This window comes from Dreissena polymorpha, chromosome 1, assembly GCF_020536995.1.
Source record: "Dreissena polymorpha isolate Duluth1 chromosome 1, UMN_Dpol_1.0, whole genome shotgun sequence".
Lineage (NCBI taxonomy): Eukaryota > Metazoa > Mollusca > Bivalvia > Myida > Dreissenidae > Dreissena > Dreissena polymorpha.
The window spans coordinates 146,716,067-146,742,094 of NC_068355.1; the positions used below are offsets into that span (position 1 = coordinate 146,716,067).

The 26,028-nt window shown below is 34.0% G+C and overlaps 1 protein-coding gene and 2 long non-coding RNA genes across 5 annotated transcripts in view; 1 reads left to right on the top strand and 2 right to left on the bottom strand.

Annotated features, from left to right (window-relative positions):
* Positions 1-26,028, bottom strand: part of LOC127854666 (14-3-3 protein epsilon-like) — a 159,370-nt gene that overhangs the window by 53,519 nt on the left and 79,823 nt on the right. The window lies entirely within an intron of this gene.
* LOC127854803 (uncharacterized) overlaps positions 1-26,028 on the top strand; it is a 142,107-nt gene that overhangs the window by 25,302 nt on the left and 90,777 nt on the right. The gene's annotated exons all lie outside the window — the stretch shown is intronic.
* On the bottom strand, positions 22,289-24,800 carry LOC127854787 (uncharacterized). The gene is made up of 2 exons (XR_008037100.1): positions 23,423-24,800; positions 22,289-22,987 (listed from the first exon to the last, which is right to left on the bottom strand). It is a non-coding gene; the product is annotated as an uncharacterized LOC127854787 (long non-coding RNA).

Consider the following 26,028-nt stretch of genomic DNA (forward strand, 5'->3'; position numbering starts at 1 on the left):
CCAAAGAGCAGAGGAAAACAAAAAGAGGTGGAAGGCATATGAGGTAGAAAAACGTGATGAAAGAGGATTTCAAGAGGTTTGGAAAAAGGACAGGCCATGGCTTCAATTTAATGATGGGGTCATGACTTGTTCTTTTTGCCAAGTGTTCTTTAAGAACAACAAAGGTGCAGGTAAGAACACCTTTATAACAGGCAGCACTAATTTTAAGGTCTCGTCAGTTAGTGATCACGAGTCAAGCAAATGCCATCAGAAGGCAGCTGAAGCTGAGCTTGTCAAACACAGTAAGAATGACATGCAGAGAAGTGAAGCAGGCAAAGCCCTTCTGTCTCTCAAAAGTGCAGAGCGCCATGTCCTGACAAGCCTCTTCTGCAATGCCCATGCTGTTGCTAAGAAAGGGAGACCTCTATCTGATTATGTTTGGCTATGTGAAGCAATGGCTGCCAAAGGCGTTGACGTTGGCCCAACTTATTTAAATGAAAAAGCCTGCTCCGATTTTGTCTCATTTATTTCAGATGCAGAGACAGACAAAACAAAGAAGATGGTGGATGACGCCCCGTTTTTCTCCTTAATGATGGACGGATCCCAGGACAGAAGTGGGTTAGAGCAAGAGAGCCTATACGTTAGGACATCATTGCAAGGGAATGTTTCTGAAAGATTTCTGACAATGGGGCATGTCTCATGTTACATCTCCTAAAAATGCACATTCTCTTGATATGTTTTATTGGTAAATAGTTTTCTAGATAAATTGACAATTATTTTAATGCTGGGTCATATCCCATAATTTTACATTGTAATAGTCAAATTCTTATCTTAAATGTTTGAGTTTAAGTGCATGTCTGTAATAAATTGTTGACTCTCGGATGTCTATAGGTCACCACGATCAACGTCGAGTCAACATCTGCTGGAATATGTCCAGAATTACATTCAACAAATTGGCTTAGATGAAAGTATGTTATTTCTTAAACTGAAACATAATACTTAACATATTATCTGTTAACAGTAAAGACTGTGCAGTGCATATCTTTTCAAGGTTTTTGATCAATTAATTATAATGCAATTTATATTATTTAGGAGACCTACATGAACAATAAAATTCAAAATATTGATTTTTTTGCAGCCAAACTTGTAGGTTTGGGTTCGGATGGTGCAGCCAACATGACTGGCAAAAATGCAGGGCTTGCTGCACTCCTACGCAGGGAATATGGGGATCACATCATTAATATACACTGCTTCAGTCATCGCTTAGAGCTTGCCTTTCGTGATGTTGTTAAGTCTGAAAACAAATACCAAAAGTTAATGAATCTTTTGATCGGTCTCCACAAATTTTACAAAATTCACAAAAATAGAAAAGGTTTAAAGGAGGCGAGTGAAGCACTCTCAATTAATATAGTAGCTCCAAAAAAAATTACAACAACAAGATGGCTTCCCTACCTAAATGATGGTATCAACTCCCTAGCAAAAAATTACAAAGCATATGAAGCACACTTGGCCTCGTGTAGCCACGAAAATGCCAAGGCACAGGGCTATTACTCCTACAGGTATTATTATGCTGTTAATTATAATGAAATTTGAACATGGTTTTCTTATATTGTTAGTAGTTATAACCTTCTATGTTTACATCATTAATGTATATTAGTATTTAGAGACCAAAATTTACTGTAGTGTACTGTTTGAACACTTGAGGTGCCTATATGTAATAATATGATCATTGCATAACTGAACGTCTTTTTAAGGATCTCATCCAGCCGCCCCAAAGCCTCTCTAAAAAACTGCAGAGGCCGAATACTGTCATTGGGGATGCATTCCTTTGGGTGGAAACACAAAAAGAATTGCTGAGGGAAAAAGCAAATGAGTAAGAACTCAAATGATCAAATCAGTATTACATTATGCCAGATGTGCATATGCAATAATATTAAAGTGTAACATAGATAAAAACTTAATATGGCCATGTTCAAAATCTTAATTCAAGGAACCTCCAGAAGAAGTCCTGGCCATGCACATGACAGGTGAGTATCAAGGCCTGAAGCTCTGTGGAAGTACACCCGACCTAGGGTATAGAGCCAAGTTAATACATGGCCTATGTCAAGCAATCGAAGAGCTCTTCAGCTTGCTCGACTCCAGCACAGTGATCAATGCTACCCAAGTATTTGACACAACCGTGTGGCCAGTTGCATCTGAAGAATTTGAAGGTCAGTAATTCAAAATGCAATTCTCATGTTTAAAGGGGTTATTTCACTTGTTCTGTTTTACGTTGTCTTAAAAAAGTTGTGTGCGTTTGTTATTGAGTTCCATTACTTTGGTATGCACTGTTATTTGAAGTTGATGTTGTTTTTGTTATTGCAATTCTTATCGAATGAGTTGACAGTTATTTGAAGTTCATGTTGTTTTTATTATTGCAGTTCTTTTTGAACCAGTTGACAGTTTACAGAATTCCCACATGTGGATACCAAATGAAAATGTAAACATCGTTTAACTTTTATTTGATAAATACCATATGTTTCTATGTGTTTACTCCATTAATAACCTAATTTCTGTGATTACGTGTTTTCCAAAAAATGAAAAATACAATATTGAAAACAATTTAAAATATCAAGCCATCTTCAGTCTTTCTTGGAATATTTCAATTGACTTTTAAGATTAAAATGAACAAGTTGTTTTTAAAATGCTTTTTGCAGGATATGGTAATGAACAAGTAGCCACACTGGCATCCCACTTCGATAAAAAGATGACTGCAAGGTGTCCTTCTTTTAAGCTTCAACAATGCCTCAAGTAATGGAGAGTTTTGAAGAAAATCCTCAAGAAGAGGTAATATAAAATCATAAATATTTTGTGTTATAAAATTATAAAAAATATTTTCACTAAATATAATAATATTGTCTATGTGTAATAAAAATGTAAGTCAATGTCAACTTAACAGACATGGCGAATCTGTGAAGAAGATGTCATGGGGCGTGCTTTTCAGTGCTGAGGAGGAGCTAAGCAACATCAGTCTCCTCATTGACCTGGTATTAAGTCTGCCACCAACCAGCGTCTCTTGCGAGACCAGCTTCTCACACATGAAGCTGGTCAAGACAAGCTGCCGTCTTAGCATGACCCAGGCTACCCTTCACAATCTGATGACAGTAAAACTGTGCTCCCCGACTATAAAGGATCTTAATCCTGAGCCTGCTGTTGAGAAGTGGCTGGTATGATGATTAAGCTGTTAATGTGGTTTTCTATTTTCCAAATTTTTACTTTATACCAAATGTGCAGAGGTTAAATGCATGACATATAATCCTATTATACTTATTTTAGCGGATGCTATGAAACCTCATGGTCAGAGAAGGCTAACCTATTCAAGACGGTGTCCCTCTTTAAGTTGTGATGGTCAAGATTCTGATGTTGATGAAGAAGGTAATAAGCTATTAATCATTATTTACTGACACAAAACAATTAACAAAAACTAATTATTTATCATTGTTGACTGATTATAATAACATAAAACTTAAGCATCAATTTACATGATTTAAATTTCTTGTTCTTATTTTCTTTTGAATGTTTAAATAATCCTTTACAGGATGTGTGGAAAAGCAGTTGGACTCAGATGAAACAAATTCCGAATATGATTCAGAGTGAATTTACATGCATAAAATAGTGACGTTTTGATGTGAACTTGTGTTTGTTGTTTTTTTTCATTGATCATTCATATTGTATCCAGGGTTAAAAAGAACAGGTCTACATTTAGTTGTTATATTACTGTATTTTGAATGGTTTAACATTGTGAACGAAATAATGATAAAAATAAAGTCTATAAAAGGTATTCTCTCGTGTTTGGTTAAAGAAGAACAAGGTCTGGTAAAATCTGGTGAGGTCCTGTAAATTTTAAAAGTTATAGGACCTCATGTCCGGTAAGATTTTTTTGTCTTTCGCATGGGTTGCACATACTTAAAATGAGCTCTATATCTGAAAGCGTTGCGTAAAAAAACTCTGTAAAACAGTTATTATAGAGAAAATATCTAAGTCCAGGGCCAATAACCATGACCATACAAATCAGTTGTTGGATTGGCACTACATATGAATAGGTGGACATAATGCTATCCATCATAAGATCTTAATCTGAATGAAAATGAAATGCCAGTAAAAATTTTAGATATTGGGTCATTGAAAGGAAAAAAACAGAATCATCATTTTATGAACGACTTTTACTGTATGAACAAAAATTCATTTGTAATCAATTGTGAAGGAAACTGAGTTTTCTCTACATACATTTTACTTAAGTCCACATAAATGTACTCCAACATGGTTCAAACAGAAATCGCAAACCTAAATTCAAGCACTTTTCAAGGACTTTTTAAGGCCAAATTTTCATTTTCAAGGCCAAGAACAGTACGTTAGTTTCCTTTAAAAAATGCATTTTCAAACCAGATTAACACAGTAAATGTCATTTAATTGCTCAAACTCATTAAACTTATTCCATATTAACTCATACATGTTATTTAATTACATACAAATACATGTTTTTAATATCCATCCTTAACTCAATGAGTCTCACATATGTATTTACTTTTTAAAGTTATTACAAACAAACATATTGATTCTCAATTTCATGTTTTCTTGTGGCTTTTCAAAGCGCTTTCCCCCATCCTCCCGACATCAATGGTCTTCATACATTCTCGACAATGTGCTTTTCGAATGTCATTTGTTTTCTGTACCCAGGAATATTCAGTTAACCACCCTGGTTTGAAACGACACTTCCCCATCACTGCGTTTTCACTCGCGAAAATTGATCACAACGAAGAACCTCTGACGTAGTACACATAATCTGTGACGTGTACACATAACATTTCGTACTCAATAGTGTACGAAGCTTATATTTCGTACTCAACTTTTTGCGCGAAGGAATTTATGATAAATTTTCATAACATTTCCCTTAAGAACGATTTAAGTTAATAATTAAAGCGATGATAAAATTAATTTTGAGCAGAAATAGACATTTTCAAGGCTTTTTTTACATGAATTAAGCACTTTTCAAGCACTTTTTCAAGGCCAACCTTTGTTCAAGGGCTTTTCAAGCCTAGGACTCATTTTCAAGCACTTTTCAAGCCCTGTGCGAACCCTGTCCAAGAGCCTTTGATATTTTTTTGCTATGGCAACCCTTTGTTTTATAAAACTGAGAGATGAATTTTTGCAGCTTACTGTTACTTATGCTTCATTGGTTATTGTAGGCTCGGGTACTACTTACGTGTACCCCGGGTACTCTTAAGTATACTTACATGTACCCCGGGTACAGTAAATATACTTAATCGTACCCGGTCGATATTAGACTGTACCAGAGTTGTATTCCCGCCTAAAATCCTATGTCGTAAAACGCGCTACCGATTATCTTAAACAAACTTCTCTTTTCAAAAAACTGCGTCAACATGCTTTGTAAGTATGAGTTTCGGTAATATAGAGGCCATTTTTACAGAAAATTGACATAAATGTGAATATATTTAATTAAAAAAAATAGCCGACAGCGACTGATTAAGCTTTAAATTTCCCGGGTACGTTTTAGTATATTTACCGTACCCTGGTACATGTAAGTATACTTAAGAGTACCCGGGGTACATGTAAGTAGTACCCGAGCCGACAATGACCAATCGAGCGTTACTTATCCGAATTTTTTTTCAATCCGAAACTGATAGTACCTTTCGGATTACAGGTATATTCTAATTGTGTTGTGTGATTTATTGTTTCAATTTAAACATACCCATCATCTAAACCTTTAAATCTTCAATACTAATCGACAATAATTAAATATAAGTTATAAATAATTACCATTAAAATGAATGGGTTGTTGCGTTGTTATTTACTAGATCTATTGTTGTTGCTGTCGGTCGTCTAAAATACGTATATGACTCATATCCGCGGATATGAACGAAAAGTGCGGATATGAACGAATATAGGCGATATTTTAAGCGTTTTTTACAGTTTTTTTTATGAAAAAAATCCCCGTTGAATAAAACATTCACAATTTGTGATAAATCTGTTAACATTGCCTCAAAATAGAGCAATTAAATAGACATTATCATGTTTCCAACACTTAATTCATATCCGAGACCATGACGAAGTATACACACCACCAACAATATAACTCCACAATTGTTTGCACTCTGGACCCAACCGGCCTACTCTTTACGGAGAATCCAAAGATGGACGAAGTGTTACGATTGATTGTTTTTTGTGTTAGTTTACACAATGTTTTGTATACATACAAATGTTTATATAATATACTGAATATATTAATATGTTTGATATCTGGATGTATATGCTCGTAGGAAATTAGTAATATCGTACGATTAAGACAACAAATGCGACAAAATTACTTAATCTACAAGTAAACAATACCTTCATCGTTTGAAAAATAAAACAAAAACAATAACAACCAAAAGCACATACATTATAAAAAATATTACATGTGTGATAGGGTGAAAGTAAATTTTGTCAACTTGGGGATTTTTCCGATTTTTTTCCCGCTAGGTCTGACAGTATTTCTATGTCACGATGGCCTATGGGAATTAACATTGCGAATAAAAGTGAGGTATACTATACAAATTAAATAACAATTAGGTATGTGAACAATTTGGGTACTATAAAAGTGGCCGAATTGATAACTTTAAACTAAATACATTAGCGCGTCTCTTTTTTGCAGGCTTTATATTGCCAATTCTTTTTTTAAGTTGTTTTATTTTCGCTTTGTATTAAACGTACATATTTTAACATACTCGATTGGGTATAGAAATATGCTATAATAATCTTTCCGAATATGGATATATATATATGAGGCATTTACGAAGAAAATGAAACTCATCTTCAATTTCATTATGATTTTAGAGGGTACAGTTTTTTATATTGTCTTTGAACATTAACATGACGACGACCGATTTCAATATTTAATATGTGCCGTGGGATAACGTAAATTGGCCAATATTTTCAGCATTTCTGATTATCCAACTTGCTTATATATGCTGTTTAAAAAAAAAATCTTTATACATAAAGAGACATTCAGTATTCTAGTCATTTACGCTAAGTACTAATATAGAAATCGCGGAGGCGGGTTCTTAGCTTTAGGATGAATGTTTCTATTTTAACTGCGTTCGGATATTACCATATTTTGTGTAAACCAGAGGATTGAAGTATGAAGCGCACCTGTGAGGCCCAGTTTGTACGAGAATTGTTAACATTTGTGTTACTTAACTGTTCATTTAAAATGGTATTTAATAAACATTTTCTCGTTTAACCGAGTGAATCTTTAAAAAGTATTTAAAAAGGCATGACACATTTCCGACGTTTAAAAGAAAGCCAAGACAAGCCTCACTCCTTCCAATCGGAAAATAGATATGATGTTTTGCAACACATAGTCATCGAGATGCATGACGAAGATACTGACAAAGGCAGCCCACATTTATTGACAATGGAACGAACGAAAATAGCTAGTTCAACTCGGAAACGAACATTTAACACACAAAAGCCAAAGATCAAGAACGGTCATGTCAATAATGCTCATAGACATATCGAAGAACTGAGCACGACTCAAAACCAAACACAAATGGAAACAAAGTATGTGTACGTTACTGCAACGAATATTCGAGATCATGACTATGCAATTACAACTGGTGTTCGCCAATCGGAGAATACACAATTGCCATCAGAACCATTTTTAAATGAAGCCGTCGAATACACTCCTGACAGTATTGGAACTGGATCTATCTTTGAAAGTACAGATCAACTAACAGAAGATAAAATGAGAACAGATGAACATCCTACCAATACTTCAGAAACAGATACGCTGACCGACGAAACAAGCATATCAGATGAACCCCCTACCAATACTTCAGAAATAGATACAATGACCGAAGATACAAGCATATCAGATGAACCTCCTCTACCAATACGTCAGAAATAGATACACTGACCGAAGATACAAGTATATCAGATGAACCTCCTACCAATACGTCAGAAATAGATACACTGACCGAAGATACAAGCATATCAGATGAACCTCCTACCAATACGTCAGAAACAGATACACAGACTGAAAAAAAGAATATCAGATGAACCTTCTACCAAAACTTTAGAAACAGAGATACTGACAGAAGATGCAATCAATACAGATGACACTCATGAAACCGATGAGGTGTCAATATTTATAAATGAACCATTAGACAAGTTTTTAGATATAAATGACGTTATACGAATTTTTAGTGGCCCATTTGCTATTCTTGGTGAAATACCGGTAGGAAAGATGGACACTATTTCATCATAAATAACGGGAATAACAACGAAAAACGTCTGGCTGGAAAAAAATCACAATTTTGGGATGACTGTGGTGCCTGGTTGAAGGGAACTTCTCCTATATTTTCGTTTCTTTACAACGATGGAAACCTGCAAACAATTCGTAAGAAAGAAGGGTTATATTGCGTCGAAAAATATGAAAAACAGAAAGAAAATATATGAAACAATCGAATCTCAACCATCTACAAACCAAATATTGACGATACAACGGTTATACAACACATTGAATGTAAGCGAAGAAGGAACGCAGCAATTTAAAAGACGCTGCACTTGGATAGTCAGCCGCCCTGACAATTAAACACAACTACCTTTGGACGTTGCTGTTGTAGAACACATAGGTACTTTTCTGGAAAGAAAACGACATGGGTCGGCCAAAAGTTCTTCCGCCCCCTTTTATATTCGAACTAAACCTGGGGTACAAAGTCAACTGTCAAACCTGCTCAAAACACAGACTGTTAAATCAGTGGAGCAAACTATGAACAAAATGCACACAGATGATTTTTCTAAGCAACGCAAACAATTAAGAAATATAAAGTACACATCGATGAAATCAAACAATTCAGTACCATCAAATCCGGCAGACCAAATAATGTGTGTTGAGGAAATGACAAAAACATGAGTTAGTATATAGCGTCAAACATTTAAAAGGCATAAACCAACCTGTAATAACCATCATGAGCAATCAACAAATAACTGACCTTAAACGATTTTGTGCGACCGGTAAAACAATCTTAGGTGTTGACAAGACCTACAACCTGGGCGAGTTTTACGTCACACCTACTGTTTACAAAGATCTTTCGGTAAAACGAAGATATACAGGAAGCAATCCCTTAACATTTGGACCGACATTCATACATACGAATTCTTCAACCAAAACATATTCCTCTTTTTTTCACGACATTGCTGACAACCTATCCAATGTTGAAATAAAAAATCTGGTCATCGGTTCAGATGAAGAAAAGGCTTTTCTAGCAGCAATAGAACGGTGCCTTCCAGAAAGTACGCATACGCTGTGCACTAGGCATTTGCGTCAAAACACGAACAAATACATGGAAGATAAGATCGGATTTCCACTGATTGCGGCAACAAATATGTGACGCCATTTATGGACGCGATGGATTGACGTCATCAAATGATGACGACAGTTTTGATTATCGCCTTAACCAAATAAGAAGATCAATAGAAATATTCGATAACAACGTCGTAGACAAAAAGTTCCTTCCATACTTTAATGACAAACTAGTACCAACTTTAACGAATTATATTATGCAACCATACAAGAAGAAAAGAATCGGATACGGATGGACGAACAATAATTGTGAATCAGCTAATCATATGCTCAAGGCCGCCACGCATTGGAAACAAACAGAGATACCAAAATTTATAGAGGTAATAAGCAGCATAGTCAACAACGAAATTACAGAGCGTTGCAGAGCTATAAGGGGCATGGGCAACTATCAACTTACAGAAAGATATGCCCACCACTACCAGCCAATTGACAATTGGTCGGGAATGTCGCAAGAGAGCAGAGATTTTCGGCAAAGAAAATTTTTGTCTGATACGGGGCGTGATAGGGGTGTGGTTCAATCCACTAATGGTCTGCGCACATTTTACAGAGCACCCTCATCAGGCAAAAAACCAAACCAAGTTAAAAGAAAAAGGGCAGAAAAGTCGCACACACCTGTGAAACGATTAGTGCTTGGAACAAATCAGTCACAATGAACGTCCTGTCAGTAAAATCAGACTCAACAAAACATACTACTAGTATATATTTCACCGACGTTGTTTTTCAATAAAAGCATGCACTCGTATACCGTTAAAATCCACGGTGTTTTATTTTAGCATTTGCATTTATAATATTACTGCTGATAGTCGTGTAATTTTTCTGAATATAGAATACAACGAAAAATATTGATGTTGTTTTAATATCTGCATAGTAAAATAGTCTTGCATTTAATGGCTGGAAGTACTTTTATCTTCAGTATGTGTTGTATGTTATGTGTTGTTTTAAACATACTCGTTAGGGCATTACAGTTAAAATAGCGCGTTTTTTCTCACTCACCTTCTGTAAAATGTGTTGTTTTTAGAAAAACGGACAACATTCTTACGCTTATGTACGTTCAGACCATAGCTTGTTCACGTGTGTTAACAGCATACGGTCCAAGAAGAAGTTGTAGTAGTAGAGCTAGTGGTGGCAGTGATGGCGATGGTAGGAGTAGTAGTAGTAGTAGTAGTAGTAGTAGTAGTAGTAGTAGTAGTAGTAGTAGTAGTAGTAGTAGTAGTAGTAGTAGTAGTAGTAGTAGTAGTAGTAGTAGTAGTAGTAGTATAGTAGTAGAAGTAGTAGTAGTAGTAGTAGTAGTAGTAGTAGTAGTAGTAGTAGTAGTAGTAGTAGTAGTAGTAGTAGTAGTAGTAGTAGTAGTAGTAGTAGTAGTAGTAGTAGAAGTAGTAGTAGTAGTAGTAGAAGTAGTAGTAGTAGTAGTAGTAGTAGTAGTAGTAGTAGTAGTAGTAGTAGTAGTAGTAGTAGTAGTAGTAGTAGTAGTAGTAGAAGTAGTAGTAGTAGTAGTAGTAGTAGTAGTAGTAGTAGTAGTAGTAGTAGTAGTAGTAGGAGGAGGAGGAGAAGCAGTAGCAGTAACAGCAGCAGCAGCAGTAGCAGCAGCAGTTGCAGTTACAGCAGCATCAGCAGTAATAGAACAATTATGAACAATTATGATTATTGTTTTCATTTTTAAGTTACATTTACCTGTCAAATATATATCGAATACACGGCATATACCGTTTATACAAGCGCTCTTGTTTCAATTGCTCCAGATATTTGACAATTTTTTTGAAAAAGGCACTCACTTTGTACAGCACTGTGACTTAATACTGCATGCACATCTATTTTCTCAAGGGATACTATTAAATTTCTTACTATTCTGTTTATGTCTTGCCTATGCGACAATAAGGAATTGCAGTTAAAATGTGTGATGAAAATTAGCGACTCGTTTATCTAAATTAAAAAGTGTTGTTTATATTGATCAAATAATCGTTGTTTTCTTGTTAGTGTTGTGAATTTTATTATTTTTTTTTCGATAAGACGTTCGAAGATATGCATATATGCCTACCTGTTCAAATATTGTTTTGCCTAATGTCGTTCAATTTCGCTTCTATGTTCTGCGTCATTATTAGCGTAAATGTATTTCAGTGAAATGGTAAAGCTAAATTACGAAATATTAAGCTATTTTTATATAATGTTTTATTCTGTTAATGGAATTCATTCAAACTAAAATCGTAAAACATGTAATATTCACATATCATTCAAGGATATTCTTCACCTTAAGTTACCCTCTACAGCAAACCTACATCTGTTAATTTTTTACAATTTAATATTAATAATTTGTATGCTTAATATTTTACACGTTTTTCTCATCAAAATAATTAGTTTTATATCTTATTTAAAGTTCTGGTTTGAACAATTCCTTGCTTTTGGAATTCATATTGATTTATAACTCTTTCATGAATTATTAACATTTTATGACAATATCTCAATATGAACTTTAATGTATCGCCAATTTTCATTTTGTCTCAAAGTCCTTGGACGAAAACACTCTTGTGTCTTTTTTTCATGATACAAAAACACAATTTTATTAATAAATCGAATAATTGTATTAACAAAATTGCTACCTACGTTGTATGATGTATTTTGAATTTGTTATGAGAAAAATAATATAGACGTTTTTAATTTACATATTTTATCTAAATCTTAATTTATGAATAATAACACGTGAAACAAACATGTGTAGTCATTGTTTGAAAATGTACATTCAACACAATTAAAAAAATGTTTAATCAAAACTGTTTAGTAATTTTCGTATGGTAAATTCTATTCCCCATTTACATGCTTTGATATGGAGGTATTTAAGCCATATTCCTTATAAGAATTGTAATCTGCGGTAGTCAGCAAGTTCAAAGTTGCATACGTTAAGGAATAATCATGCAGTTTTATTAAAGTTCAAGCATCGATATGCTCTGTCTAAAAAAAAGTATTCATTAATAATTTAACAAAAACACTATGTTTTCTAAACAAAGATATCCCTGTTTGCTATGACGACATTTTAAAAGTGTTTCCTTTTCACGCATTCAAATGGAAATAAATAGAATTATTGCCTATATGTTTGTAAATTTATTTCACACATATTCCTTCCAAACATAGTGCATACTTTTCTTTAACACTTATTTTGTTCTTCAATTTATATATCACGATAAGCATGTACTGTTAAATGGACAATAAAATTGTTTTTTTATTCTATAATACTAGGTGTTTGTATATTTATATTTTTTAACAAAGAGAAATATGTGAGTGCGTATGTCTACGAACATTGAAAACTACCTCTCCGTACTGAATCGGCATTTTCATGGAATTTTCGTTAATTACCAAAGCATTGTTTAAAATACAAGTAACATTTAAACATTCATTCAACAATCACGGAAATTGAAATTTCATACAGATTTATGCGAGTTAACCCGAGATTTCTCCTGCATTTTATGACCGTGTTGCGGCTCTTAAGGCCCATATATCAATAATTGGCAGGTTCGTAGCGAACATTACCAGGGTAGCCTGAACAGGTTTATTTATATTGCATAAGGGCTGGCAATGTCTGTTTCACAAAAGCAATATATTATTTTAATCGCAATGAATGTATATTTTAGCATCGGTCTGTAAATATAAAATAAAGATAATAATTTGAGGTTTTCTGTGACCAAGCTTTATTACTTTGACATTATACAATAGCAAATTATGTTTTAATTCAATGGCAAATTATTGTAACGCTTCGTGTAAGTAAATGGGCCAAACATAAAAGCAATGAGCAAGTATACATTATCACGTCTAGATACTGGTATCAGGCGATACATTTGATTGTCCAATTCATTTTGTTTGTACCATAAAACATAACAATTATAAAGTTGGTATTTTCGATTCTTTAAATAGTTTCGTAACCTGCACCACGTACTTAGCCGATAAATAACTCTAAACAATCATGTATTTATAATTCATAATTGATGTATAAACCAAAAAAGCTGTTTATATCTGATATATATATATATAATATATATGTATGTGTGTCTGTGTGTTTAAATTGCTATCTGTCGGCGGAGCTTTTGGGTGTGTGGCTGCCGACCAGCTCGTGCCCTGACGGTAAAGTATTATTGACAGGTGGTAATAGGTTCTTCTATTTGGGTACCAGCTCTCTAATCGTATCTCCAAACAATGTAGATAAATATCATAGATACTTTATTACACATAAAATCATGCTTTTAAACATCGATGCATAAATACTGAGTGCAATGATTAAAACATATAAACATATACACACATACATTACACATTATACATGTCAACAATTACATATAATACAGGTGCATTGATGTTTCAGGATAGATTACAAAAGCATGATAAACGAATAATAGCTTATAGAATAAACTTATCAGACAAGATTTGAACAATCACATGATACAATCAAAGACAAAACATAATGACAAGCACTAACATGAAACAATGTAGATACATATCATAGATAATTTATTACATATCAAATCATGTCTGTATACATCGAGATGTAACATAAACGATAAACAACAACCCGATTATAATTCATAAGCAATAATAATTATATACAAATGCACCATAAGACATATCCATCTGATATATAACAAAAAATCCACGTTTATAGTCATGCGACGTGAACATTAATTTGTTACAAATGAGCTTTTATAACGGTTGTTATATTATCGTTATCTTAACGTCATTAAATTCCATTCAATACTGTTCGAGGCATTATCAAAACAAGAAGCAGGACGATAGGATTAATATATGTATTCATTTTGGAGCAAAACAGGGTGACAGTAAATTTGTCAACTTGATGAAATACTGTCAACCGAGGCGAAGCCAAAGTTGACAGTATTTTTCCGAAAGTTGACAAATTTACTGTCACCCTGTCAGCCATGTAATATTTATTTTATTATACCGAATAAACTTTTCAAACATGAACAATTTATATGAACCATGAACAATTTTAATATTCAATAATTGAATTTAATTTCAGCAATGATTAACCATTAATATGTTGAGTGGTTCAGATTTACGGGCAGAGCAAAATGAACTTCGCTTTATTCGGCACCGACCTAGTAATCAATTTATCCCATCAATTTTCTTAGTCGTCAATTATTTCTTTAAAAATATAGATTTATTACAGAACCAGCTTTCCGTATTTTATTTTCATTACTTGATTACGCAATTTATGACGTACTTGTGTGACGTCATTTCGGTGACGAAACATTTTGGGACAACAATGTGGACGTGGTGGGTTTTTTTAACAGTAAAATATTTGATTAAAGCATCGAACGAATCCAAAACGTATTTAGGATTGTGTGTTTGTCATGCATAACACCTTAAGAACAGACACTGGAAGTGTATATCGTTGTAACTTTTTTGTTATAAGCATTGGATTAAAGTTGCCTTTGAGGTAAGCGTGTCGTTTATACTAAATTGATTTTCTTTTTGACTCCTGTCAAAGCTTAAATAATGGCATTAATCTATTCTACAGCACAGTTACAGCTGCAATCGATATTTTAATTATCCAAATACAACGGACACGCAAAACTGCGTACTGCGCATGCGCGAATGGGACAGTATAATTTTCGAACATTCCGCACGTGATTGCTAAGGCAGCGGGATACAGTATTTTTTTGTCAGTAAATTTTTTCCCGCTGGTGGCACGTGATTGCTATGGCAGCGGGATACAGTATATTTTGGACAGTAAATTTATTCCCGCTGGGTCTGACAGTATTTCTATGTCACGATGGCCTATGGGAGTTTAGCATTGTAAATAAAAGTGAGGTATAATAATAATTTATAAACAATAAAGATACATGCATAGATTTACGCTTATACATCAATTTAACAAGACTTTATTTAAAAACAAAGAACATTCAATAGACATATAATGCGAAATAAAGTATGTGCTAATCGGAAGATATATACCATACAATATATAGAATTTATATATTAATCATACAAATACCGGCTTTACTGGTGCAATTTTGGTATTGGTGTTGTGTAGCCTAACAGCGGTGCTCTAACTTGGCGTTCATATCCGCTGATATGAATTGAGAGTTACTGAAATTAAAAATGCCAATAAAAAACGCTTTAAAATTAGTTCGATCGTAACATAACACATAAGCGACGTGTATTTTTGTCCCAGAATGATTTTCATACAAAAAATAAAGGAAAATCCATTTAATAAGCCGTATTTTGTTCATATCCGTTCTTTCCATTCATGTCCGCGGATATGAGTCATATACGTATTTTAGTCATACCCTTGTTGCGGGGGCAGTCAACAGTTTTTCTTGAAAATCCCCAGGCCGACAACCACTGGTCTGCAAAACACCCTCAAGACAAGGCCTTCAGTCACAACCTGAAAATAGATTCAGACAATTTTTATTGCAGCTCATCAACAGCTTGCAAATAAAGCACAAAACAATACAGAAAATGCACTTTAAACTGATATCTGGGGTAAAATAGACCTTTTCGGAGGTCTCGGAACTAGACCGTAAAAACCCCATTTTCAGATAAACCCGGCAATCACTTTTATCTTTCCGGGTAACAATACGCACACAGTGGACAACTTGCTTTGCACCATCACAGCAAATGCTTTCAAACTGAGCCAAACAAAATGGGTCATTACCGTTTACTTTTTTTGCACTGTTAAACTATTTAAACCCACCGTTGAAATCTGTCGAATGCCGGCTGCTTCAAACAGGAAGTACATGTGTTTACTTCTCACTCAGCATGTTGTTGTTGTTGACTAAATTAAAGGTCACTTAGTTTCGAATTACTGAAAACAAGTGAAATTGCTAGAATATTGACCATTTATACTTACATTTAAGCTCCTGGAGTCAAAAAACAATTTTGTTTAGTCCATATACCTTAAGTTCAGGAAATTGACCGGGGCCAATGCGCAAATATGGCTACAAAACTGTAGACTGCCTCCTTAATGCTGTTGCATACGAATCCAAGTTTTCCGGCACTTGGACAGTTCGGACTTAGTCACATCGACACTCGGTAGTTATTTCGCCACTTGAAATTGGGCATTTCGGCACTTATAATTATGCTTCTGCACTTATTTTGCTTAAAAAAGTACACACGTTTTTAATAAAGTACATGCATTTATTGTAAAAATATTATAAATAAAACACATTTATTGCCTGCCAAAGATTTAGCTGATCTCAAAATTAAAAAATTATTGTGCAGGCTATAAATTAAAGAGATAGAGCTTTCTACAAATATAAGATTGAGAAGTCTGAAATAAGTTATACCACCTTTAAGAAATTGAGAAATTCTGTTCAAAGTCTTGTTCATAGTGCTAAAAAAAATATTACAAAAGTATCCTAAAAGAACACAAAAATAATTAGAATTCTCTATGGAAAATACTTAAGTCCCTTGTCTTGCCTTCAAAGAAATTTTCTTCTATTCCTAATGCAAATAAATGCTTAAAAATAAATGAAAATATTTGTTTCGAAAAGAAATGTATTGCTGAGACATCTAACAGCTTTTACATAAAATTTGCTGCTGAACTTGTTAAGAAACTTCAAAAAAGGTATACAAATATGGTAGTAGTTTTATTTATTCATTTTACAGTAGTAGATGGGTTCATCCTAATAGTTATTTCTTTTTACTTGTGACTGAGAATAAAGTCTTAAAATAATTAAATTCACTTAGTATTAAAAAGGCCACTGTGTCGGATGGTATACCTTCTAGGTTTTTAAAGGATGGGTCTTCGAATCTATCATTGCTGCCCCCTTGCTCATGTCATTAACTTGTCACTCATACAAGGAGTCGTTCCTGATGATCCTCAGTCTGCAAGAATTGTCCCACGTTATTAGAAGAATGATGAGCTTTGTGTTGGTAACTACAGACCCGTTTCTATTTTAAATGTCATTTTAAAGATACTTGAACGTGTTGTTTATGACCAAGTTGAAAAGTATTTTCAATATCAAGATTAATTGTATAAATATCAGTCTGGTTTTAGGAGAGATTATTCAACCGACACATATGTCTTATTTACATATCTGAGTTCATTAGAGGTGAACATGATAAAGGTAATGTTGTAGGCATGGTTCTTTTAGACTTACAGAAGGCTTTTGATACAGTGGATCACTCCAAACTTTTAATGAAACTCCGCGCTTCTGGTCTGGGAGATGATATAACAAAGTGGTTACAGTCACATTTGTCTGACAGGAAACAGCTTGTTGATGTGTCTGGTACCTTTTCGTCGTCAGAAAACATTTCCTGTGGTGTCCCCCAGGGCTCCATACTCAGTCCCTTGTTGTTTTTAATCTATGCAAATGATATTTCAGCTGTGGTTAAACATACATAACTCTAGTATGCTGATGATTCTGCCATTTTAGTTTCGGATAAAAGCATATCTACGGTTGAGAAGATTCTTAGTGATGATCTAAGCAAGTCAGTAAATAGTTAACTGACAACAAACTGTCATTGCACCTAGGTAAGACCGAGTCAATTCTGTTTGGTTCACGGCAGAAACTTAGGTCACAATCCATTTGAAATATTTCATGTGATGGAACACCCATTTCATATACATCATCAGTCAAGTATTTAGGGGTAACAATTGATCAAAATTTGTTTTTCACTTCTATGGCAGAGTCAGTCATCATGAAGGCCAATGCAAGGTTAAAGTTTTTATATCGAAAACAAGGATTTTTTATCCACAGATACTAGAAGGCTTCTAGTCATGTCTTTAATTCAGTGCCACTTTGATTTCGGTTATTCTGTTTGGTTTCGGTTATTCTGTTTGGAACACTGGTTTAACTCAAATGTTAAAAAACAAGTTACAGGTCACCCAAAATAAACTTATCAGGTTCATATTAAATTTGCATCCTTTGTCTCACATATGTAAAGAACATTTTACTAGACTTAACTGGTTGCCTATTGAAAGTCGAGAAAAACAGATCACACTTTGTCATGTTTTTAAAATTAGCTCAAAGTTGGCTCAGCTATATTTGGGAGATAATTTTACTCCTGGACCAGTCACAATAAGATCCACAATGAGAATGAAATCTTAATAAAGTACCGGTTCCTTAGTTTTTAATAAATTCAACGCATTTATTGTTAAAAAATAATATATTTAAACATGTATTGTATTGTCATCGGCCCTTACGCTTCGACACTAAATTCATTTTCACAAAATAACCTAAGTAATTAATATATACATGTATTTTTGATGCATTAATTAGGAAGATACAAATAAGGCAAACAGAGTTACATATAGACAGTAATAAACAAAATTTGTTACAGCAATTGTCCACATCATAATCCTAAAAGGGAAGATCGGACAATAAATGTGGCCTCTATAGTGTTAACAAGATTTTACTATAGTCATATATTAAGGAAAAATGCCCCGCCCCTTGGCAGCCATGTTTTTCAAGCAAACGTAACCATTTTCAAACTCATACAATATATCATTAAGACCAGTCTTCTGACCAAATTTCATGAAGATAGGACAATAAATGTGGCCTCTAGAGTGTTAACAAGGTTTTACTATAGCCATATTAGGAAAAATGCTCCGCCCCCTGACGATCATGTTTTTCAATCAACTGGCATCATTCTCAAACTCGTCCAACATATTATTGGGATGAATCTTCTTACCAAGTGTCATGAAGATTGGGCAATAAATGTGGCCTCTAGAGTTTTTACAAGGTTTTACTATAGACAAATAAGGAAAAATGCTGCGCCCTTGGCAGTCATGTTTTTCAAGCAAATGTAACCATTTTCGAACTCATCCAAGATATCATTAAGACCAATCGTCTGACCAAATTTCATGAAGATTGGACAACAAATGCGACCTCTAGAGTGTTAACAAGGCTAATGTTGACGCCGCACAACGCACGACGCACAACGCACGACGCACGACGGACAAAAGGCGATCACAAAAGCTCACCGTGAGCACGCTGTGCTCAGGTGAGCTAAAAAATGTAAGTAAAATTACGTCGGACAGTAACAACAAGTCTATACCATTTTAATCGTCAATTTATTTAAGTGCTAATATCTAATTTTACTAAACCTTTTTATGTATCAATTATCTAGTCTTTTCCTTTTAAAATGTATTGGTATGTAACTTTTTGAAGTCTTAAAGGGACCTTTTCACGTTTTGTTTAATTGACAAAATTTTAAAAAAAAGTTTCCTATTCGCAAATTGTCGTTGTATACATGGTATTTATGAGGCAACAGTAATACTGAACATATTCCATGCTCTAAAATATGTATTATATGCATCTTGTGACGATTTAAAAACCTGAACATTAGAATGCGTTTCAACGCGAAACAATTGAATAATTTGGAGAGTTCTGCTGTTCTCGTTATATTTTTGACACTACGAGGATTGATTATATGCAAACTATACGAAATATCGTATCAGTGTATTTTATGCGTTGGGTGAAAGGAACGGCAATCAGATAGACTTTAACCTATCTACATTAAATTCGGATCAGCTTGGCTTTATTCCCTGTAAACAATGACGGAAACACACGAAGAGTAACGATCTTTAATTATGCGCATTCAGATGCCACGCCGCATTACAAAGAGAACAACGAAATTTTCTGATTTATTAGATTCTACACGTTATTTTATGAATTTTGCATGATTGCATAGCGAAATTTATTTAACAGTGTTACACTTTACGGAATACATCGATAATTTAACTCTAAATTACCAGGTTTGGACATATTTCCAGTTTTCGATAGTGCACTGGTCGATGTCCTTTGTTTAGAAATGGAGGGAAGAAATCAAAGAATTTCTGTAGCGATTTTGGGTCATAGTTTTATCCGTAGACTAACGAGAGCTTTCGGCATCATTTCCTGCCTGCCAACTATGACCTGAGGGAATTCGAGGTGATCCATATGGGGCTGGGTGGACTGTGCGTTTGCGAAAATAAACTGAGACATATAAGCACTGACAAGTTTAAGCAACGATTTGACAGTTTTCTTAAAGTACATAAGCCACAAGTTGTTGTATTTCAGCTCGGTGGAAACGACATAAACTGTGGGATAGGCATAAACTCTAGGATAGTGCCATTAACCGTGGCAAGTACATTAAAGGAGATTGGCGTCCTGCTTTTGAAGGACTATAATGTAAAGCAGGTTATTCTCTGTGAATTGTTCACACGTGCAAAACCTCGGAACGTCAGTGTAGAGGAATATGAGGCAAAACGACGTCACATAAACTCAATTTTAAAGACGTTATTGGAATCTCATGCATCTATTACATTCTGGAGTCAAAGACGTATCTTCGGTGCCCAGACACAGATCTTTGCAGCAGACGGGGTCCACCTTACCCAATTTGGTCAACATCGCTTCTACCGGTCATTGCGGCATGCGGTTATGAGAGCTGTGAAGAATTATACAAAGACGTTTCTAAGGGAGTATAATTTAAGATGTCTGTAGATCACTGATTATGATTATGTAGAAAATGGCCAGAAAATGGCATAACAAAAGTTTAAAACATATGTCAATATATGCACCAATAAACATATCTTAAGACATAAGGAGATAAAGCAATTATGTTATTCAGTAAAACATGGAGGTGTCTTTAGAAAATGGCCGCCTTCAAAAAGTTATTACAAATATACTAGTTATAACAAAACAATTGAGTACCTGCAGGCAAGTGTCTATTTTTGAGGAGATAGGGGTGGGAGGTGGGTAAATCAAAAGTGTTCGTTGTTCTCTTTGTAAAGCGGCGTGGCATCTGAATGCGCATAATTAAAGATCGTTTCTCTTCGTGTGTTTCCGTCACTGTTTACAGGGAATAAAGCCAATCTGATCCGAATTTAATGTAGATAGGTAAAAGTCTATCTGATTGCCGTTCCTTTCACCCAACGCATAAAAAACACCTATAAGTTATTTCGTATAGTTTGCATTTATGCACTGGGTGGAAGTAACAAACAAAACATATGCTGTGGTTAAATGGTCATTGACTGACCGTTTTCATTACATAACAAGAGTACAAAACATATATCAATATATACACCAATATATATAACTTAAGACATAAGGAGATAAAACAATTATGTTATTCGGTAAAATGTGGATGTTTCTTTAGAAAATGGCCAAAAAAGATAGCTTGCTATCTTCCCCCATCTCCAGGTGTCAGTGGTTTGAGCCCTGTTGAGGGTTACTTTTTCTGTCTTTTTTAAATTTTAGTTTTGTTTTTACCTGAGCTTTTTAGATCCAATGTTTTTACATTTATCAATATAAAGCATTTAATGACAAACTTAAAAACATGCCGAAATCTTTGAAAAGGTCCCTTTAAGGGGTGTTGCGGCAGTTTATTTAACGGAGATTATATTTATAGCAACACCGATGGTGCTATTATCACAACTCAATAATTTTGTTATCAGTATCATCAGAAATGACCGAATTGGTTTATAAATCAATTGTCAGTGGTTCGATCCCAGGTGGGGTTAACTTTTTTTTGTTTCTTTTTTATTTCTTTTATTTCATTCTTGTTTTATACTGGAGCTTTTTAGTCATGTCGTTTAAATTTGATCCAGAATTCGTTGTCCAGGAATTTCTGTTACATCTCAAAATGTTTGGTGTCCAGGATTTTCACAACATGATACTTAAAATAAAATGATGTGAATATTTGTATTGAAATAAGACGGTTGTACTGTGAAATTGTCAAATTCATATTTAAGATGTGTACCCTTATATTATGATGTTTTGTTTTCCCTGAATTTGGAGATGTAACATGGACTCGATGGAATTTTATGCCTTTAATTTTGGAAATAGATGAACAGTTCTAATGAGATTCATTCCTTTCTTGAATTACCAACAACTTCATGTTCCTAGCATAGATTTTCCACTCCAAAGTGCCATGACATTAAAATATGTGCAATTTTAATCGAAGATGTAACTGGACACAAAAATTGAACATTTATTCAATAAAAAACATTAAAATAATCAAAAGTTTTTCCTTTCTTTGATTCCAAATGAAAGACTAGTTACTTAGAAACATTTAAAACGATAGCAGTTCATAATTCTTGATTATAAATGACAATTCTGACATGTTTTTAGAAATCAGAGACTAACATTGGACGACAAAATGACTCTCGTTATCTCGATGTCAAAGAAATCAGACAAATTGCGAAGAGATAACCGAAGTTTATCCTATTTTCACCTTTTCATGTATGTAGTTTAATGCTGATTGAAAGAAATGCTGAAAGCTCCTATATTTCAGCATTAATTCCAACCTGCATTAAACAATGTTAACTAATTGGTTAGCTAATTGGTTAGTTAATTGGTTCACTTTTCAAAATAAAAAACTAAGCACATTACAGAACTTAAAAGGGGCTAAACACCTTCAAAAATTAAACCACAAATCTGATTTTATATCAATATATGAATGACAAGGAATATTAAACTATATTCAGTGCATATTGACCAATCAGATAAACGGATTTTAACTTGCAGGGTAATAAAAAAATAATAGCTTTTAAGGAGACAGATAGTAATTAACATATTATTTATTCTGAGATTTTCACAGACTAAAACAACAGCAAACTCTAAACTGCAAACATGGTATTTCTCCCTCTCTCTCTGCTTCACTTGTCTTCCTTGTAACCTGGAAATATAGGATGAGTTACATATTTTTAAAATTCAAAGACGGGGGAAATGCTTCAAAATCTGAGAAAACAAATGTATGTAGGTAAAGGTTTTGTTTATTATAGTGTCACCCCTATTAAAAGGGTAAGTCAGTCTGGCTTATGAGACACTTCCAACTGATTATACCAAGTACCTCCCAACTTCTATCACTAGGCAAGATGCCAGACGGATTTCAGTCACTAACCATTAATTTAACTAGCTCGCGGCTCAGGAACTGGCCATTTTATAATAAGTCCCAAAAGAAACATTTCCTGGACAAACGCTCCCTCTTGGGCTCGAACCTTCAACCTCCCGGTCCCAAGGCGGACACCTTAACCATTAGGCCACAGTACATTTACAATGTACATGTCACAGTTGATGCATACTTAATGTAACATTAAATACTTCAACTTACTTTCAAATCTGTAAAGTAGCCGACAACCTAGCTTGGACACTTTAGGTGGTTCCAACTTTCTCTGGATATCTGATTCAAGGATGGTATGCCTTATTTCATTCATAACCCATGCATTATCTTTATATTTCTTGAAGAATATGACCCACGGCCATTCATCCACCTAAAATGTAATACATGTTTAGTTGTTAACTATTGAGTTAAAGTTGCTGCTTATATAGTAAAACAAAAGCTTCTATACTATTGTTACTTATAACAAGTAAGGTGTTTCTAGCTTTAAAACAAATGCTTGCTTGATTCAATGGCATGTTTAGCTGCTTCCTATTAAATGCTCACTTCAGTACTTAAGTGTCGTTTATGGTTTGGAACAAGAAATTGTCTCATTAAAAAAACACCTTTATTTGAAATTCTGAATTATCTCCAAAAATCAAATTATAAATTTATTAAATATATACATGTATACAAACATATTAAAAGTTTGCCAGACATTGATTTCAAATTTCAAAGACAGTTCAATATAGTTTCAAACTAGAAAGAAAATGAATTCTTAAAAATAACTGTGAATGACATTAACCCTTTGCAGCATATACCCATCTTTTATGTTACTACTCAATTTAAAAAAAACAGTTCCAATGGGTTTCCCAATTAATTGTAGTCCAAGTTACATCCTTTATGTCGAAAATGTAGTCCACGTTACATCTTTTGTTCAAACACTGTATTTGGTTAAACATAACAATTTAAAACATGGAACAGGGTAATCTCTAATTTGTTTCCATCCAGGCACAAGTATGTGGGAAAATATAAGTCGTAGCAGACAACAAAGACGACTAAATGCATTTTCATTCCTAAGATGTAACTTGGACACGACGTCTATTTTGAACATCGCCATTGAATCTTGCAGTTCTGTCGTCCTTTATTCATTTGCATTTTATTTTCGTACCAAAGTCAAATCATAATTCTATTCGAATTACTTTAAAACAATAAAACGATACCTAAGGCATGTCGTTTCACAAAAAAACTCGGATGTTTAAGGCTAGGTTAGGTTATTTCAGACGTAACTCTCTTCACTTACCGAACTCGTGTCGAAGATTCGGCCATGTTGTCAGCTTTTGTGTACACAAATTCGTTGAATGCGTTCTACGTCATCAAATAATGTGTGCAGTTATTTTCCGGCGCCTTTGCGCAACCGATATGTGAAAGTAAACAGCGTTATCGTAAAAAAATTGATTTTTCGAGACGTAACATTTTGGACACAAAAGGTCGCCCGATTTTATTTTTAGAAATAGCGGAAATGTAACGTTACCCCCCAAATTGATTTATTCTGATGATGATTGTAGGTATTTTGAAGGCAACACCGTACCATTGTAAGCACTGATTAGACACAGACCTAAGTGTAAAACTTATATCTCTAAAGACGTAACAAATTGGACTCGAAAATTACGTCTCGAAGGACCAATTTAAAAATCTATTTTTCTTTTAAATGGTTTACAGAGGCTCTTCTATTTTGTAAGCATGCTTTAGGGGTTCCATCTGTTTATTGATTATTTACTTTGTTCAAGACGTAACTCGGCATAAAGATGCAACATTAAACGCGATTTATGCACTATCAAAAAAAATCTAAAAAAATGTCCACATTTTCACCACATTATGTGGATTTTCCCCTGATCGTGGAAAGCTGTAATTACATTTACCAGTGATGATATTCGCCAGTTTAATGCACTTATCCATGAAATAAGAAACTACATGCACAAACAGCAGGAAGTTAAGGTAAAATGTGATTCTTTGAGATGTAACAGAAATTCCTGGACAGTGAATTCTGGATCATTTATCAATTTAAAGCATTTAATCACAAACTTCAAAACAAGCCGAAATCTGTGAACAAGTACATGTAAGTTATTAATGATTAAGGTCGAGTTTGATACTGTATGGTATTATGTTTGTGATTAAATATTGTTTTTTATTTATGTCTTTTGGTAAGCTGTTGTGATCCCAGTTAAGATTCAAAACAATTTCTAATGTTTATGCATATTTCTTACAATCTATGTACCTGTACTTGGGTTTTGCCTAATTGATGTATTTTATAAAATTTGACGTAGACGGTAGGGATAGTTAAAACAAAAAAATCTCTGTTAAAAGTGCGGTGACACCCTTTTTTTAATTTTGTTTCATGATAACCATACATAGACGAACATATTTGAGAAGTTTCGCAAAAAGTTATTATAGAACTTTTTTAAATTCCATTTTTGTGGTAAAAATAGTAAAAAAATGACGTTTTTTTGGTGACATAAAAATTATGAAAATTAAATTTCTTAAAATTTAACTTGTGTTCTCCATTTTTTTGGTTGTTTGTGGTTTACTTAAATGGTATACTAACATTTTACAAGCTAAATATGTGTTGAATAAAAACAGAACACAGTGGTTTGGACAAGACAGCCGAGTGCTTCTATTGTTGATGTGATTTACATTTTGTTGCAAACACTTTTAAAATGCAGACTTATTTGAATATAATTACTAATATAACACAGGTCTGATGAATTACTTCCTAATTGCCTCTTGTTGATATCAAGCCCGCGGAGTGCCTCAGGGGAGTGTGCTTGGACCGATCCTCT